Source organism: Cuculus canorus, chromosome 2 (assembly GCF_017976375.1).
Source record: "Cuculus canorus isolate bCucCan1 chromosome 2, bCucCan1.pri, whole genome shotgun sequence".
NCBI classification, from domain to species: Eukaryota; Metazoa; Chordata; class Aves; order Cuculiformes; family Cuculidae; genus Cuculus; species Cuculus canorus.
Genome location: NC_071402.1, coordinates 59950548 through 59968525, shown reverse-complemented (window position 1 = coordinate 59968525; position 17978 = coordinate 59950548). Strand labels below are relative to the sequence as shown.

The 17978-nt window shown below is 40.0% G+C and overlaps 1 protein-coding gene across 2 annotated transcripts in view; it reads right to left on the bottom strand.

Moving 5' to 3' along the window:
* Positions 1-17455, bottom strand: part of SOCS6 (suppressor of cytokine signaling 6) — a 30403-nt gene extending 12948 nt beyond the window's left edge. Inside the window, exon 1 of one of the 2 annotated variants that reach the window (XM_054059800.1) lies at positions 17331-17455. The gene's annotated coding sequence lies outside the window, so the exon portion shown is untranslated. Of the gene's footprint in view, positions 1-17239 lie in introns of both variants that reach the window. The other variant, XM_054059799.1, reaches the window with a different exon arrangement.
* Positions 17456-17978: the final 523 nt, after the last annotated feature.

Sequence of the window (17978 nt, the reverse complement as noted above, 5' to 3'; positions counted from 1 at the left end):
CCAAAAAACGTAGATAGTTTTAGCAGTGGCTTGCTTGCTAATAGATGAACACTGTTTTAATGTAGGACTGCAAATTTTATAAAACCCCATCCTCTAATGAGTGTGGTGGAGCTCAGATGCACACCTTCACACAAAACTGGAAGTAAAAAAGCAGATGAGAAGCTCATCTGACAGTACTTAATACTCATAACAATTCAATAGTACGTATTTTTAAGCTAACTATTCAAACACCTGCACACTGAGTAGACATTTAAATTCACAAATTTAAAGTTATGCCCTCAAAGATTTGAAGAGCTGAGGAAAATACTGGTATTACACAGATTACAATTTAAAAAAACCAAAAAAACCCAACAGTAAGTCATGTCATGTCATGTCTCCTTTTTTTACCCCCTCCTTTTACAAAGCTCAAAGGGAAAACAGCCCATGGGCACTAACAGTCTAACAACACATAAAGTAACCCTAATCACTATTAGCAACCTTTAGCAGAGAATAAGCAAAGTATGCCTTTGATAATAAGTAGAAAAGTGGGGTGAAATAATGAAAAATTGACAAAGGGATTTTTCTTCACCAGCATTAGTGGAATTAACTGTATGCAAAATCACAAACAGAGCCATTGAAGAAGCTTGAATACCTTGACTGTTTGCCTTTCGCCTGCTGTTGAAAAAGGATGCCCCTTAACATCTAGATTTCCCTGACTTTTTTCTTTCTTTAAACACTACTTGATCCATGGCTGCTTGCAGTAAGTCCTGTTCTTCTTTCCCATATTTGGTTGCAGGACAGAATATTTCCATCCGATTGGTAGTTTTCCTCTGGGGAGCTGAAGAGTGTTAAATGGCATCTCTGTATTATAGTTCATCTGAGTATATACAGTCTTGTAACTACAATAATCTCATCACTACAATAGCCAAAACCAGTTACTAACATCCTCACCCAAGGTTACACCTCCTCTATACAAGGATGGCTGATCGGGATGCAAGTCTGTTCCCGAGCTACCACAAACAGACTAACCTGGTATATTGAACTGTAATGGGCAGCACTGACATCAGCTGGTAACAGCTCAAGAACACACGCACACACATAGGGCATCACGAGACCAGTATTGCTGCCGGAGAAGGAAGCTCTGTGGGAGCTGAGTGGATGGCAGCCAGAAAAGTAACCAGCCACTCCTGCTACATTTCTCACTGACTGGGAATCAACTCCCAAAGGGAGAACAAAGCAGACTGTACTTTTTATACATTTACTAAAAGACTGCCTCAAGTACCACCCTTCATCACTTTCGTTTATGCAGACATCTAATAACAAAGTGTTATTCAAAGTACTTCAAGCATGTTTAAAAACTACAGGGAAAAAGAAAGCCACAACTTGGCTCTAAGACCCTGATGAACTTAATGGCAAGGAGAGAACAAGCAAACAAAAATAATCTAGAAAATCAATATATGCCAAGTCACTGAAGAAGAAAAAACATGAGACATTTACGCTGAATCAAATGAGAGAAATCACTAAAGAAACCTCATGTGTGTAGTCTATGTGCATGCGTTTCATTGCAGGAAATCACATCCATTAAGTGCAAATAAACCTTTGTTTTCCTTTTTCACACAGCTGTACAGAAGCAGAAAAGAAATGAGAATAACGCTTAGACAGGCTCAGCTTTCATTTCTTGCTGTTTTACAAGACTGCAGCAGGCAGCCTTGCAGCAGGCTGTCTGTCAACAAAAACTAAAGTTTAGCTAAATAGCAAAGGTTAGATTTCCTGGGAGATGATGTACGAGAATTCCGTCCATCCCACTTCTCCATTCTGACAGAAGATGGATACACCAACATGTTTCTCCTCAGTTGTAAGGTATGCTGGCATCCTGCTGGTACCCTTAGCATGATTGCAAGAAGGACTTTATGCTCTTCTAAGATATTTATGCAATCCTTTTAAACCTTAATACACTTATGTTAGTCAGGGAAAAGCTGGAAGACCACAATACTCTGCAAACCACCTTCTCATTTAGCAATAAGGATCAACAACATGCCTTGTAAAAAGGAATCATTTTTAAAACAAATTTGCTCTAAGATTTTTGTAAAGTTACCTGAAGAAACCAGTATATGATTTATAATAATAAACTGGCTTTGACAAGGAAGATTTGGTGCCTACTTAATTGAGAACAGCAAAAGAGTATTTGAAATGATTATAGTAAAAACAAAAGGAAGAATGGAAAAGACAATCAGTAAAATAAAAAATAAAAAAAAAGACAAAACCAAACATCATCTCAGTGCTTCTTTTAATAGAGGAGTACAGAGGAATGCCTAAATCCTGAAATGCGTGTTGAAAAGCCTATCTAATCTTACAGATACAGGCACCAAAACGCAATTCTAAATGCAGCTCATTTCTGAATCCCGATACTTTTCAAAACCTAATTTTAGAAATGCTGTCCATCCATTTAAAGCATATGCCAGAAAGACAAAAATAATAAACCAGACCACCCTCTTAAAGTGATTTTGTGGTCAGCAATAATCCGACCACTCTTTTAATATTAATGACTAAATAACATAATTGTGAGAAACAGTTTTCCAGCCTTTCCCAAAAAAGGAAAGAAAACACTTAGCAGGCACGCAACAGCTGAATGCTACTGCTTCATATTGACTTGCATTGATGTTGGTTTCACTTTCAAAGTTTATGCTGGGCTACTTCAGACTAGTATTTTTACAGTAAGCAGAGACACACTGTCACTGTGTGCAACTTCCAAAACACGAAGGAAGCCGGCTGCCGACAGATATATTCATGAAGAGACATAAAACAGGTACCATGAATGATCTTTCCTACAGTGTATCAGAACAGACATTCAGCTTCTGAGGCCAAACTTCTGCCACTGATCAACAGGGTACAAGGGCCGCAGTACACAAGGCACATACCGAACGGGCAATACAGAAACATACCCCTCAGCTAACACACGTCTGCATGCTTGTCTGCATCCAGGAAAATAATGCTAGAAACAAAAGGAAGACATTTTGAGGCAAAGGAGGAAAACACAAGAAAAGTAACAGAAACAAAAGCCTTATACCGTATTTCTACCGAAACTTACAAAGAATTACATAAGATCACCACATACTTCACTATCCTATTTGCTTGTGTAAACACTTCTTTTCAATGCTGCCATTCTCCCTAAATTACAAGCTGTTAATTTGTTATAATCATATTTGCTTCTGCCTGTCCAATTCATCTGATGTGGATGTGAAAACAGAGGAAGCAGCACTTACACACTGTAGCACCAAGCAAGAAATAGGACTTATCATGATAATTATGCTTCCCTTAAGGTGCAACATGGGATACTCTTTTCTTGAGGAGCAGAAATTAAAAATCTAAGCAACACACCAGGAGAACTTTTATAAAGTCACATTCATAGAAAAATTACAGTTAACTCTAACTTTAATTTTAAACACCTCACTAAGCATACCATCTACTCAGCAGATGGTTTCATAGCACATATTTGTAGAAATGGTATCTTGACCAGCAAGCTGCAAACTGATCACCTTCCCACTTATGCTTATCTGACAGAGAACGAAAAACATACATAATTCGTCTTTGTTCCTACAAATAACACTCATCTGGCACCAAAGATATGCAAAAACAGGGGAGAAAAAAAAATAATCTGCAGAAATTAATTCCAGGTAGTACAATTACTTTAAAGAGGTCCAGAGAAGAACAAAATGCCACCTTTATAAAAACACCCATAAAACTTATTATTATAAATCAAGCACATGCTGTTATTCAAGCAATAATCCAAATTTAGTTATCCATTAGTTATCTATTCCACTAGTAATAAAATAGTTAAAGACAAATTTATTCCATGCAGATTTGTCTAACACTTATAGAAGCTGAAACTAAAGCAGATGAAACAAGTTTTTAACATAGTGACTGATTTGAAAATGGGGAATCTGCAACTGGAGGACCTGTGCTTGAAGTAAGACTAATTTTCCTATTCTTCAGCTTCTCCAGAAAGTCCGTACTAATGTAACACTCCGTGGTCTTAGACTGCTCTTGTACCTAACATTCTGCCTGGATAATAGCTACACCTGTAGCTTCAAACTAATTCAGGTTAGTTTCTGACTGGGGCTGAATTACCCTTTAAATTCATATGACCAGGTCGGATCTCAGAGTTCTCTGCAGCTATCACGCCCATCACCTCTATCATGCCACTTTCAATAACAATAAAAGCTTTCTTTCATTAGAAGATACCACTCTATTCTCTCAATTTAAGATAAGATGCAGCAATCCTTTATAAAAGAGTTAACTCTCTACATAAATCAAAGGATTAAGTGGACCCATGTACTGTCTGATGGTAAAGAGAGCATAGTGCCTTGACTAAATAGAAATAAAAGCAGAAATATCTTTCCTATATCATCTGTACAGCGTTCACACACGGAGAAAAATCGCCAAGCGTGCCAAGGAGGAAGACGCACTTAATGACATTCCTCATAATCATGGAGAGGAAGGAACTGGCCTCTGGTTTTAGATTTTCTTCACAAAATTATCAGAGAGACAAATACAGTGGTTTTGCTATGTGGACACTGCAAAGATCTCACCATTCTACTCCAGGCCATACAAACTAGTTTAATGTTAACACTGCATAATACTTACCTTATTTCAAGGCCTTAAGTCGCCATACAATTCAAAGAGCTAAAGTTTCAAACCCACAGAGACTCTTACTTCCATGCCTTTATGCTCATTAAATCAGTTGGTACCTCTAATTTCTAATAGTGGAAAATTCTGACAGACTACAAACACCAACAACTGATGTTATCCTCATTCACCAGGTATGCAACATGAAAGAAATCTCATTTTTGTGAGATTCATATAGCTTTTGTTCATTCTTTTTTTTTTTATTGGACGGTGACATTTTTCCAAAGTAATAACTGTTTTACTACATATGCACTCCATTAACCCAAATATAACATATGCATAATATGAAAGTATATGTTCAGTTCAACACATAACAAGAGAAATGGACCTTCAGTAAAACATTAGGTACCCGGGATGTAAAGTAATTATTAAATAATTTTTATATTATTTTTATATATTATATAATATATATTATAAAAATAATAATTACTTTTCAATCAAGGTCTTTCCAATCCTTGAAGTAATAATAACTAGACAAAATATTGTAATATAGTATCTCAGATAAAGTACAGGCTACTATTCAATAAACAGAGTTCTCTAGTCACTTCTGAAAAGTTCAGAGTTCAACATCCAAAGACTATAGTTTGTTTTAGCATTACTTCCTATAGAAACAAAGCTAAACCAAGCAAGGCTCCTCCTGTCTGTATGCCCTACAGCCCTATCAGAACCACTCAACGAAGGTTTAACAAATAAGCAGACAGTTAGTGTCTCAACTAAGGAAGCAGCTATAGCAAAAATTCATACATTTTTATATATAGAAAAGAAATCCAAGGCACGGAGATTTTTAAATACAGGAAAAGCTTTATCTGAAGCTCAAAATATCTTCAAACAGCAAGGAGGAAAGTGGCATGGAAGAACTCCATTCCTCAGAACGCACCTTTCACAAAATTGTTTCATTGTAACAGAAAGAAAGATATCACCGATGTTCATTAGAAGTACATTGTTACTGTGATTTGTTTTTCATTTCTGAATAGCAGTTAAAAAGAGAAAGTCTTGGACGATACTTTTTATACCACTACCCTAAGAAATCACTAGCAAAAAATATTCAAAATTCAAACCATTCTCTATGTAGCATATACATTCAAAATTGAGAGCCTTTATTCCCAAAGTGATCAGTAAGTTCCACCAGCAATTTTATTATCTAGAAAATTCAAAATACAATCAATAAAATTATCTTGGACAACTTCTATCAATGACTAAAATCCTTTGTGTTTTCCTTCTTGCAGCATACTGAGAAAAAACACTTAATAACCTTTATCTGAACTGTTTCTATAGGAAGCAGAGTAGCTAATTTCATTAAGGCTCAAAGTTCAAGAACTCCAAAGTTGAGAAAAGCCAGAAATTTGCCTGAGCAATTTTCTTCTTTTTCTTGCCTCACATACAGCACAAAAATGTTTACATTAATTCTAGTCTCCACCACCCTTTAAAATGTATGGTCTCATCATTTACTTACAGTATACTAATTAAACTCCAAATTCCAGAGTTCACAGACAGAATTATTGGCTTCATTAAGCAATTTTTTTGCTGTCTCTATATCTGCCACTTAAATACTAATGCACAGGCATTCAATGCTCTGCTCCACACTTCATGAGCCAGAACACCAAGAGCTCAATTTCCATTTTTAGGTGGATTCATAAGCTGAATAATATTCACCATCAGGCCAAATTAAGTTCTGAAACCTGAATTCTGAATTTTCATAATGTGGATTACCAGTGGGAGTGGCAGTGTGTTTCACTTATAAGGGTTTTCTGTAAATACCTACTTAAATTTGAAAATCTCACCTGTCTCTCCGTGCAAGTAAAAGACAGCGACAGAATCAAATGAATGTGACTCCAGTAGTTGACTGCAACACCAAACCCGCCCACTGAAGGAGATCAGTTAAAGCCTGTAGGTTTCATCGTCCAGTGGAGACAAACTCAACCTTTCAGGATGCCTTCTATCACTGTCCCCTATTTAGTCATCATTCAACTTCCTGACTTTCCTTAAAACTTCACAGTTCAGCAGATATTTTACGACGTCTTTTCAGCCCAACTGCTTTGTTTATCAAAGCAGTAAGAGAACAGATCATCCATCTTCCAGTATGAAGAAGTATCAGGTACCCAGATGATGAACATAATCAGTGTCATATATCTTTAGGAGTTAAAAAGATGCAGGGGAAAAAAAAAAAAAAAAAAAAAAAAAAAAAAACAATAAATCCAACAAAGACCAAGATATTAATAATACAGAGGAGGAGAATAAGAAAAAATAAAATCAATTCACCCCCTAAGGTTAGTTCTAAACCATTAATCAAAGTCCAACCTGCAAACAAAATAAATTCAGACTAACAAATAGGCCAACAATATTTCTGTCCAGATTTTAAGCTTTACGTGACAATCTCCGAATCTACTAAACTGGGTGCCTCCAGCAAGGCACGGAGTATTCTCACAACCCCTACAGCATTCTGCTTGTGATAAAACAGATCTAAGGCTGATGGCCTGTCTTCCAAAAACACAGTTTAGGGTAAAGTACATTTTGACAAACTGCAAAGGTCAGAACTCCAACCAGGCTTAACTAAAGTAGATATAAACCATCTGATTTTTGTCTAAGTTCAGATACTCTTTTTTCTGTACCTAAGCACAAGCAATTTCACCAAAAATCAACAGGAGTTACAAGTACTCGGAGCACACTAGGAGAGTCAGGTTCCTCAAGACTTCACAGACACATGACCTTATACTCAGGATGTTGCTCATCAAAACCCTTCTTCCCTTCACATTCACAGAGCTGCTTAGGGAGTACCAAAATTTCAGAGTTGTTGTTGTGTTTGTTTGCTTTTTTGAAAATAAAAAACTCTTCAGCAGCCCTTAGCCTTGTTTTTGCATAAGAAAGAAGTACTCACTGTTAGCAGAACTGTATCAATGCCTGCCTCATGGCTACACTTTTACCTACCTCCTTAGGCATGTTCTAAAACTGCCCATCATCACCTTACAAAATCATGCTGAATAAAATACTGTGGCAACCACTTATTTTTCTGGACATGCTGAAGATTTAATGAACAATCATAATATCCCTCTGCATGACATAAGGAGCTTGAACTGAAAGAAATCAAACTAGAAATTCTAGCAACTTGGATAGTGGTCCTAGCCATCGGGGGAGGCACACATGGGTAGAAGTCTCATTCACTCTTGCAAAACTCGAAGCACTAAAAGACAGATTATTTTAACAGAGCTACTCACATGTTCACTTTGATGAACTGATATCTGAGTAAAACAATAATACAATATTTAAAGCTTCACTACCAATTATGAAATCAGTTTCAGAATCTTCACCATCAGAAAATGTGTTTCACGTAAGACAGTTACAGAAGAGTCATGTACTATCAGGTTTCTTAGAAGCACAGCACACAAAAACAAGATTGAAGAAGGCTCAATTCTGTTCTCTTTTCCAGTCCTATCACTCCAAATTATTTTTAATGCAATCCTTATTTCAATATATTCTATTTCCAGTATCTCCAGCATTTCCTCCCTTGGATTCCACATGACTCACAATCTAGGCTATCAACTGCTAAACAAATTTAAGACAGTTTTAAAGTTTTCTAGGAGAATAAATCCTTATGAATGAGACATTCGAAAACAATCCTTTGAAACTGTTGTGATTCTTTTAAGTGAATATTCCTCACTTAAAGAAAGTTCATATCAAATCACATATAGGAAGATCAGGTTAGGATCACTGTCACCCTCAAATCCAACCAACTTTATACATAGTATGTCAAACAGTATTGGCTACTGAAGAGCAGTCTGTCATGGACAGCAAAACAGATCCTACCACAGAAACAGAAAGCAGGGTTTATTTTACGGACAAGCCAGCACAACACAACAAACCAGAAGGGAAAAAAAAAAAAAAGAGAGAAAAAGGGAAAGAAAAAGGGAGAGAAAAAGGGAGAGAAAAAGGGAGAGAAAAAGGGAGAGAAAAAGGGAGAGAAAAAGGGAGAGAAAAAGGGAGAGAAAAAGGGAGAGAAAAAGGGAGAGAAAAAGGGAGAGAAAAAGGGAGAGAAAAAGGGAGAGAAAAAGGGAGAGAAAAAGGGAGAGAAAAAGGGAGAGAAAAAGGGAGAGAAAAAGGGAGAGAAAAAGGGAGAGAAAAAGGGAGAGAAAAAGGGAGAGAAAAAGGGAGAGAAAAAGGGAGAGAAAAAGGGAGAGAAAAAGGGAGAGAAAAAGGGAGAGAAAAAGGGAGAGAAAAAGGGAGAGAAAAAGGGAGAGAAAAAGGGAGAGAAAAAGGGAGAGAAAAAGGGAGAGAAAAAGGGAGAGAAAAAGGGAGAGAAAAAGGGAGAGAAAAAGGGAGAGAAAAAGGGAGAGAAAAAGGGAGAGAAAAAGGGAGAGAAAAAGGGAGAGAAAAAGGGAGAGAAAAAGGGAGAGAAAAAGGGAGAGAAAAAGGGAGAGAAAAAGGGAGAGAAAAAGGGAGAGAAAAAGGGAGAGAAAAAGGGAGAGAAAAAGGGAGAGAAAAAGGGAGAGAAAAAGGGAGAGAAAAAGGGAGAGAAAAAGGGAGAGAAAAAGGGAGAGAAAAAGGGAGAGAAAAAGGGAGAGAAAAAGGGAGAGAAAAAGGGAGAGAAAAAGGGAGAGAAAAAGGGAGAGAAAAAGGGAGAGAAAAAGGGAGAGAAAAAGGGAGAGAAAAAGGGAGAGAAAAAGGGAGAGAAAAAGGGAGAGAAAAAGGGAGAGAAAAAGGGAGAGAAAAAGGGAGAGAAAAAGGGAGAGAAAAAGGGAGAGAAAAAGGGAGAGAAAAAGGGAGAGAAAAAGGGAGAGAAAAAGGGAAAGAAAAAGGGAGAGAAAAAGGGAAAGAAAAAGGGAAAGAAAAAGGGAAAGAAAAAGGGAAAGAAGAAAGACGACTTCCTTCTTTCTGTTTAAAGACTAAGGGATTTTCAGTCAGGTGGGTGCCCAAGGGGAAATCTTCTTCCTCAGAGTATCTCTTGTAATTAAGTGGCCATCCCTGGAACACACTCTGGCAGCAGAACCTGGATCAGTTGAGAACAAGTCACATGGGGTGCATGCCCGCTGGCCCCCAAGGTGGGCAGCCTGCCTGCTCTAAGTTCCTAGGACCCACTGCAGAATAATCCAAGCTCTGCATTTGTGAAGAGTGAATGTAAAACACATCTTATTTAAAATATTTCCCTTCCTATTTTCACTGGCAGGAGGCCCAATAAGAACAAAGAGTGAGCTAATTATCTCCTTTATGGTTTAGAGCCTACCCATATATGGGAAAGAGGAGGCACGGCTGTGCTCAAAGTAGCATCAAATACACAGGGTAAACACACCTGTACAGAGAGTATTATCCTTACCTAATCTCACAGAATTACTTTAACATTTTATTTCCATTAAAACAGAAGGTGAAACACTAAGTAGGTTTTCTAAATTGATAGCCTTTTTAAGGCCAGGGAGTGGTTTTAAAAAGGCATGTCTGTTACCTCTGCATGGCTAGTGCACTGATCAGAACGGAACAGGATTTTCACTGTATGGGCAAAACTGCTTAGCCATCTTTTTTATGAAGTCCTGATTTATCAGAATAAAACCATTTTAAAGGATTATACCAGTTCTGACAAAGCTTACTCTACATGCAAATTTTCTAATTTTGGGTGAAAACTAGAGAGACTCTTAATTACTCATGATTAAGATCAGAAAGTTCTTTTTTCGCACCTACACACTAATCACCTGCAGACAGAAACATCTCCCTACCCCAAACAGAGAACGTGACAGAAAATAGTTTACTTAAAGTTTTCAGACAGACACTGTTTTATCCTGATAAACACTGGAAAATTTTCAGGTTTGGTTTGGGGTTTTGTTTTGGATTTTCTGGGCGGTGGATGGGTAAAAGAGCATTCCACAGAAGCAGAAAATAACTTTCCACACAGCTATAAACAATCTGATTTTGCTAATATTCAGTCCCAACCCAGCAAAGATTAATTAATTGTGAGCAGACATGTAAATCAATGGGACAGATCATTGTACATCATATAGCTTGCACATGAGGAAGTGGGGTCTATCACTGAGCAACTTCACATCAGTGTATAAATTCTCGCATGTAGGATCAAAGATAAAGTTTTTGCTGCCTATATGAAGTAACATGCTGTAGGAGATTTACACAAACTCAAAGCCTTTAAGATGGCTATCTCCAGAGCAAGGTCAAATTTCTGCAGAGCCAGGAGTATAGAAGCCTGGCTACAAAAGCTAGCTAAGCCTGAAAGTTCAAGCATGAGAAAATAGAGTCATGTACATGCAAACAGCCTGTTCTTATTCCTGTTCTCACTGGCACACATTTAAACTCACACACACACTAGAAGTAAAATGAAAAAAATTATTAGCCCAATTTAAAAAAAAAAAACCAAACAGACTAGAAACATACTTTTCCATGCTGATACACAGAATTTCTGTTCCTGTTTTCTGCATCAAATAACATTTAAAATACTGCAGATTCAAAAAAACCCACATCTTTCTTTTTAATGTACAGGACATCTGAGTCAGCACTGATGTAACAGCTTCCCTTCACCATCTTCTTTTGACCACTACTGGACTAGACTGCAAATAAGACTAACACATTGGTCAGTATAGACTCTCTTTTATCCCTTCAGCAAGAGACTGCAGAATGTTTACATATACATCCAAGTATTTTCCCAAGCAACCAGACTTTTTGCACAAAACTATGCCAAAAGCCCATGGCTAATCCTTTACCGTTTCTCAATATTATACTCACTATGAACCAAAAACTCTCTTCCTTTCAAAAGCCAAGAAGAGGAGAAAAGTCAATGTTTCAGAAAGCACTGGATCAGCATTGATTTTACCTCTGCTTTCTACTGAAGGGAGAACAGGAATAGGGGGGAAAAAAGCCACCAGGCACCTACCTTACCCAGACACAGACTTAGGATCTTACACATAACCTAGCAATTCGTACCTCTGAATGCACAAACCATCTATTCTCAAGTCAGAATAGTCGGTCTTTGATCCTTGGGCTGACCAAAATTCCAGCCTGGAAAACTTCCCCAGCATAGGTTTCACCCAAACCAGTATGCCTGCACAAACAGCTTCTGTTCAGCAAATGCAGCGAGAATTCCTCACTCGCCCAGCTCCCATCAGCTTCTGAATGAAGAGAGTTGACCTGAAAAGCTGCCTACCCTGGTTTTGGAGTACAGCTTTCACAAATCTCATCATTGAAGGCACAACTTCTGTAATCAGAAACCTCTGTCCTGATGCCACTCCTTGTCATTTCTCTATTTCAATTATTAAACTTCCTAATCTGATACCAAATTACCAACCGAAAGGGATTGCAAGGGTATTAAAACCCATTACTGATACCAAAAACATAGTCAACATTATAGCTAGTAACTGCCCAGTCTTATAGCACTTACTGAAGCAAAATCAGAGGAGACATGGTTCCCTAAATCAGAAGCAAGCTTGACTACTCTATCAGAGACATCTAGGGATCAAACAAACATGCTTCCGAAATGTTTGGAGTAGCCTACTAACTTCTTCTCAACCTATTTGAAGAATGCAGACTGCTTTAGAGAAGGAAAAACAATCACCTACTCAAGACTCCCACAAACTGCTGTTTTAGCACATTTACCAGAGAACAAGATTAATTAAGAATAAAACTACTCAAGAAAAACAGAGATCACACGCTCCAAAACCCAGCCTGACTGGAATCTCATTTCTAACAAATTTGTCATCAAGAGTAGCACTCTACGTATTGCTTTAAGTAACATGGAATATCCTTGAGGAACAATACCAAAGGTATTGTCTGCAATCTCAAATCCTGAAATTAATCAATGTATCTGCTAGCAACACTCACCATATTAACTCCAGACAATCAAAATCTTACACAAGTCCTCTTACAGATCAGTATCATATACCATTCATGTTAAATAATACAAAGACTTGCTGATTATACTCTGTACTAGGAAGCAAAGAACAATACCACACATCTGTATGATTTGCCTAGCAATACACACAGGTTCCATTTCATTGTTTAATATTTCTTTTTAACTAAACACCACTTAAGGAATTCTGAAAATAAAAATACTAACATCTATAATTTATACCTTCACTGCCAGAGAAAACATCTCTCATCCAAAACTGTTTTATAGCAGTTAACAGCAAAATTATCTCGTGTTTATAACAAAAACTCCATCTACTCTAAAAGCTTAGATTTTTTTAAAACTGCCAACCTATTGCACTTGGCAGATTACAAAAAAAAAAAAAATATGTTTCAAAGAAGACAGGAAGCCTCTTGTGATCTCTATATACGTACACAATAGAAAGAAATGTTTGGAGAGGTGCACCTGGACAGAAAGGCCTGTATACAGCATCCTTAGATTGGGGTTACCTGCAAGCCAGGAGATTTTTTTCATATTCCTCAAAGGGGTTTTAAAGTCAGAGGTTGAACAAATTAGTCAGTATATCTGCATCCATGCTAAACAAATAGAGACTTATACTTAACTTGTACAGTTTTCTTGGTGATGTAGCAACTAAGGAATAATTTTTTTTAGGTAATGTGGCTTACATCCTCATCAAAAATGCAACTATGTTCCTCCGAGTCCAAAGTACTATGTGAATGGTTAAGAACACAGAAAAGGGCCAATAATTTCCAGAGTATTTTATCTTAATATATTCCAGAAGAAAATTTCATGACAGTTAATAATTACTTTTTTTTAAAAATAAAAGATCTAGAGGTAGATCCTTAAATCCACATTACAGACACCATTGAACAGCAGTCAGAATTGCAAAGCCATACACCTCAAAACTTGCTGAAATTGTCTGCGGTTGCAGATGCTTATTGTTTGCATGCCTGTACATGACAAAAGCAGGAGTCAGAATAGAAGACCATGAAAAGGTGTAGAAGAAAAAATTTGGAACGCCTTTTATTTAAACAAGCTTAAGAAACCAGAGAGCTAAATTTCTAACACTTAGAAAGTTTTAATTCTCACAATAAGCAGACTAAGTCAGATTCTGCATCACCTTGCCTTTTCAATTTCAATTTGTGTAAACTCTAGCAAAGTTTGTGTAACCTTCTTTATATATTTGATGTACTAGACAATACTTTACAAGCAGTCAAGCTTTCCATTTTCATCCAGGGCAATAATTCAAGGCTAGCTTGTTTTGGTTTTGGTTTTAACCACCTGGAGAGACTCAAGCAGGTGACATGGTTTTGTTTCAACAGCTTAAAATCATTAAGCTACAGTGGGAAAAAAAAAAAACCTGCAACAAAAAACACAAAGTAACAAGTTTTTTAATGCTTGTTTCAAAACTAATTTTAACACAAAATTTTATCCATAGTACAGAGTTTCAATTCAGAAATCAATTATTTCTAGAGGAAAAAAGCAAAAATAACACTAAAAAAGCAAACTACTCTGTCTTATGAATCTTTATCCTCTGCTGTATGAGAGGCACATTTGAGTGGTATGAAGCTGCTTTTAAATATGGACAATAAATATTCCATTACGAGAACAATTTTCTTGTTTTCTAAAAAACCTGCACTGATGTATGTAACTTGCCATCTGAAATTGTGAAGGAAAATTTTCAGGACAGTTGTTTTTTTTTAAAGGATAATTCTTTGTCTGCTACTACTACAAATTTAGCGGCAAACACTGGGACAGAGGCTCTAAGCACTTGGGAACTTTTCATCAAATATATCTACTGTCTTCTTAAGATGGATATGTATTTCTAGAAAAATAAGCATAGACTAAAATGAAATTAAATTACATTTAGGCATAAACATAAGGAAAAGGAACATTAACAGATATTATGATTTCTCTTTAAAAACAAAAAGAGAAAACTCTAAATTCTGTATTTATTTTCGGTTTAATACTTCACACTACAAAATATACACCTAAATTGCATAAACTCTATTCTGCTTTTCTATCCCAATCTTCTCAAACTTTTACTCTATACATTTTATTTGCACTCCTAAAGTAATTGTATTTACTTTTATACTACTTGTATCTTCTTTTCCTCCTGGAAGCATCACAACCGCTTGAGGTATCCCCTCTAATTTGTTGCTAACACATGTTAAAGCAGAATCAAGAATGTGCTGAGACATACGCTAGCAGAGAATAGGCTCTTTTCTATCTACTTCATGTTATCACTCATCTCCCTATAACATATTGTACTACCCAAACACTATCAGAATAGCGCTGTGTAGGCCCAATAGAGCAGCAAAGCAATAGCCAATAAGGCACTCAAGTAGGGATTACCCTGGACTGTGGCTTTAGTTTTGCCAGCAACAGTGTAGCAAATAGGTAGTGAACTCAAGGAAACACTTACTGGATAAAGTCCTTCAAATGTTTACGTTGAAGTTTCTGTATGACCACAGAAGATTTCACAAGAAAGAGCAGAAACAATTTACTTGCTTCCTAAAAAGAATTCCTATGTAAGAGTTCACTCTCTCACTCCAGAACTTCACTGCACTGAGGACAGTTAGGATGTATAATTTACTTGCAGATCAATGCAGACCAAGTCATCCTTTCTTCCAAGAGTCCCTCTCTAAGAGTAACCCAAGGTGTCTGACTGACCTTCACAATCTAGGGTCAAAGAAATTAGCAGCATAGTATAAATTAATACACATCTTTTTTTTTCAGATTTCGATATTCAAGTTCTCAGGATGTTTAGGACTATCCATCATGTCTCTTGAATGCAAACACTTTGATGCTGCACATACGCAGCGTGTTGCTCACAAAAGCTCTGGAAGCACCACAGTTCTTCTTTCTTACTAGTCCATAGACTCGCAGCTTCACAGGCAGTTAGTGAATGCAAGTATCTCTGTATAACACTCCACTGTGACCAGTCATACTTTTAAGTATCAAGGCTTAATTTCAGTGACTTTCCACTTTTTAAAAAAACGATCTACTCAAATTTCAAACCTCAGGATATAGGGAATATGGGCTTGTTTAAGCATACAATAGGTGTAAAAGCTCAGTTCCAAACACAGCACAATGACACAAATGGAAGAAATATATAATTCAAGCACTGCTTAACACCTGATGAAAACTAGCATTTTGAAAAAGCTGAAATTTGCTTTTAATAAGTTACAGAGAATTGTGAGCTGTGATTACTGACTTACTGCAGACGAGTCAAAAAATAGCTACACATTCTCCAGTGGTTTAAAGTCTTCCAGCAAAGCTAAGTAATTTATTTTATAACTATACTGAAGCTTCTGTATTTTCTACAATCCAAGGATGTGTTTATTAACATGAAAAAAATAGCACTGTATTTTCCACCCAGAGCAGAAATGCCGATGCACTGTCCCTCCAGCACTTGCGCAAACAGCAGCTCTCTAGGACAGGAGGCCCACAGCAGGCACTTTTTAACTACAGGTGTAGAGATGCTGGACATAGCATAACCATTCCTGGCAGTTAGGAAAGAGGGGTTTGGGATCTAATCGTGAAAGGTCACAAGAATTTAGCAAATGGAAGAAAAGCTTTCCCTGGCTGAGGCGCATTCTGCAACCAACCTCTTCAAAAGAGCAACCTGCTCCACCAAAAAAACCCTGTGTTCCAAAGTAAGATGATTTTGAACATAGAAGATGATGAAAGGAGACAGAAAGACACAGCCAAAGTACCTCACATCACAGAAACATTGTCCTTTGCACCTCTTAAAGCCTCAGTGTTCTGGAAAGGCTTTTTTTTGTTAAGGGAACAGGCAGGCATGGGCTAGGACCAGCTGTTTTCTGAGAGAAGTGGCACCATTAGGGAACAAGAATGTGAAAAGCAACCTGAAGAACAATGAAGGCCAGTAAAGTTTGGGGGTTTGGAGTTGTTAAAGGCAAGTTTTCAAGTGCTGCCTGTCACAGAGAGCAGCCTTTCTCTGTCTCGCCCCTTTGGGAGCCTCTGGTGCACCCTCAACACAGCCACAGGTCACCCACCCGGCACCCCTCTGCCCCACAAGCCCAAACTGCACCTCCAAACACCCAATTTGCTGGAGAAGGGGGGACCCTCGAAGCCGAAAAGCGAAGGTGGGATTCAGGATAGGGTGAGGGAATCAGCCTAATTCAGGCGCCCCCGATAATGGCACCTGAAGGATGCGGGGTGCATTTGGGCAGAGGGACAGCGGAGGAATGGAGGGAGGGGGGAAAGAATGGAGAGGGGAGACGAATGGAGACGGGAGAGGGGGAGGAATGGAGAGAGAAGAGAAGGAATGGAGAGAGAGAGAGAGAGGCGGGCGGAATGGAGAGAGAGAGGGAAGAACGGAGAGAGACAGGGGAGGAAGAATGGGGGGGAGACTGGAGGGGGGGGGGGGGAAGGGGGACGGGGGGACACGGGACGGAGGGAGACCCCGACCCCCTCTGTCACGCTAGGCCAGGCGCTGCCCCCGCCGCCTCGCAGGCCTCACCGCGGCCCCGGTGCCTCGGCAGGGCCTGGCGGCGCCGCGGGCTCGGGCAGCCGAGCAGACAAAGGGAGAGGAGGCCGGGGCCGCGGCGCGGAGCGGGAGGAGGGCGGCGGGCGAAGCGCGAAGTCCCCATCGCCATCACCCGGCTCTCCCGCCCCGGCCTCCGGCGGGAAAGGCAGCGGGGAGAGGGGAAAGGCAGCGGGGAGAGGGGTCCCGGCCGGCTAGGGGTCGCTCACCCAGCGGAGGCCGCCGCGCCCCGCTTCCTCCCCGGGCACCTCGCGGCACGGCCTTCGCCGGCATCCAGGCGAGCAGCCTCCCGGGACTCACCGAGGAGGAGGAGGAGCTGCTGCAGCTCTTGCGGGGCCCCGGCCCGGCTCCAGCTCCCGCTCCGGCTCCCTCCCTCACCGTGCCGCCGCCTCCCTGTTCCTGGCGCCGCCGCTTCCTCCGCCTCCTCTGCCCCCCCGCGAGCCGACACCGCCATGGCCGCGGGCACGGCCGAGGCTGAGCAGCGGGGCCGGGACAGACACGGCCCTCCGCCTCCCCGGCCGCCCTGCAGCGCTCGGACGGGACGGCTCGACCCCTGCCCTGCCCCGGGCTCGTCCCCAGCTCCCCAGGCTCGTGTCCCCCAGCTCCACCAGCCCACGTGCCCCTACTCCCCCGGACTCGTGCCCAGCTCCCCAGGCTCGTCCCGCTGCTCCGCCCGAGCTCTTGTCCCCCTATCCCCTGGGCTCCTGTCCCTCTGTCCCCCGGGCTCGTTTCCCTCCGTTCCCCCCGGGGCTCGTGTCCCCCCGCTCCCCTCGGGCTCGTCCCCAGCTCCCCAGGCTCGTGTCCCCCTGCCCCCCAGACTCGCCCTCCCGCTCCCCCGGGTTCGTGTCCCCCCCCGGGAGCGGCGCTTGGGGTAAAGTCGTTGGGGCTTTGCTTTTAGCCCCGTCCCTTCCTCTCTTCCCCACCCCGCTGGGGCTGCGATCGCTGTCC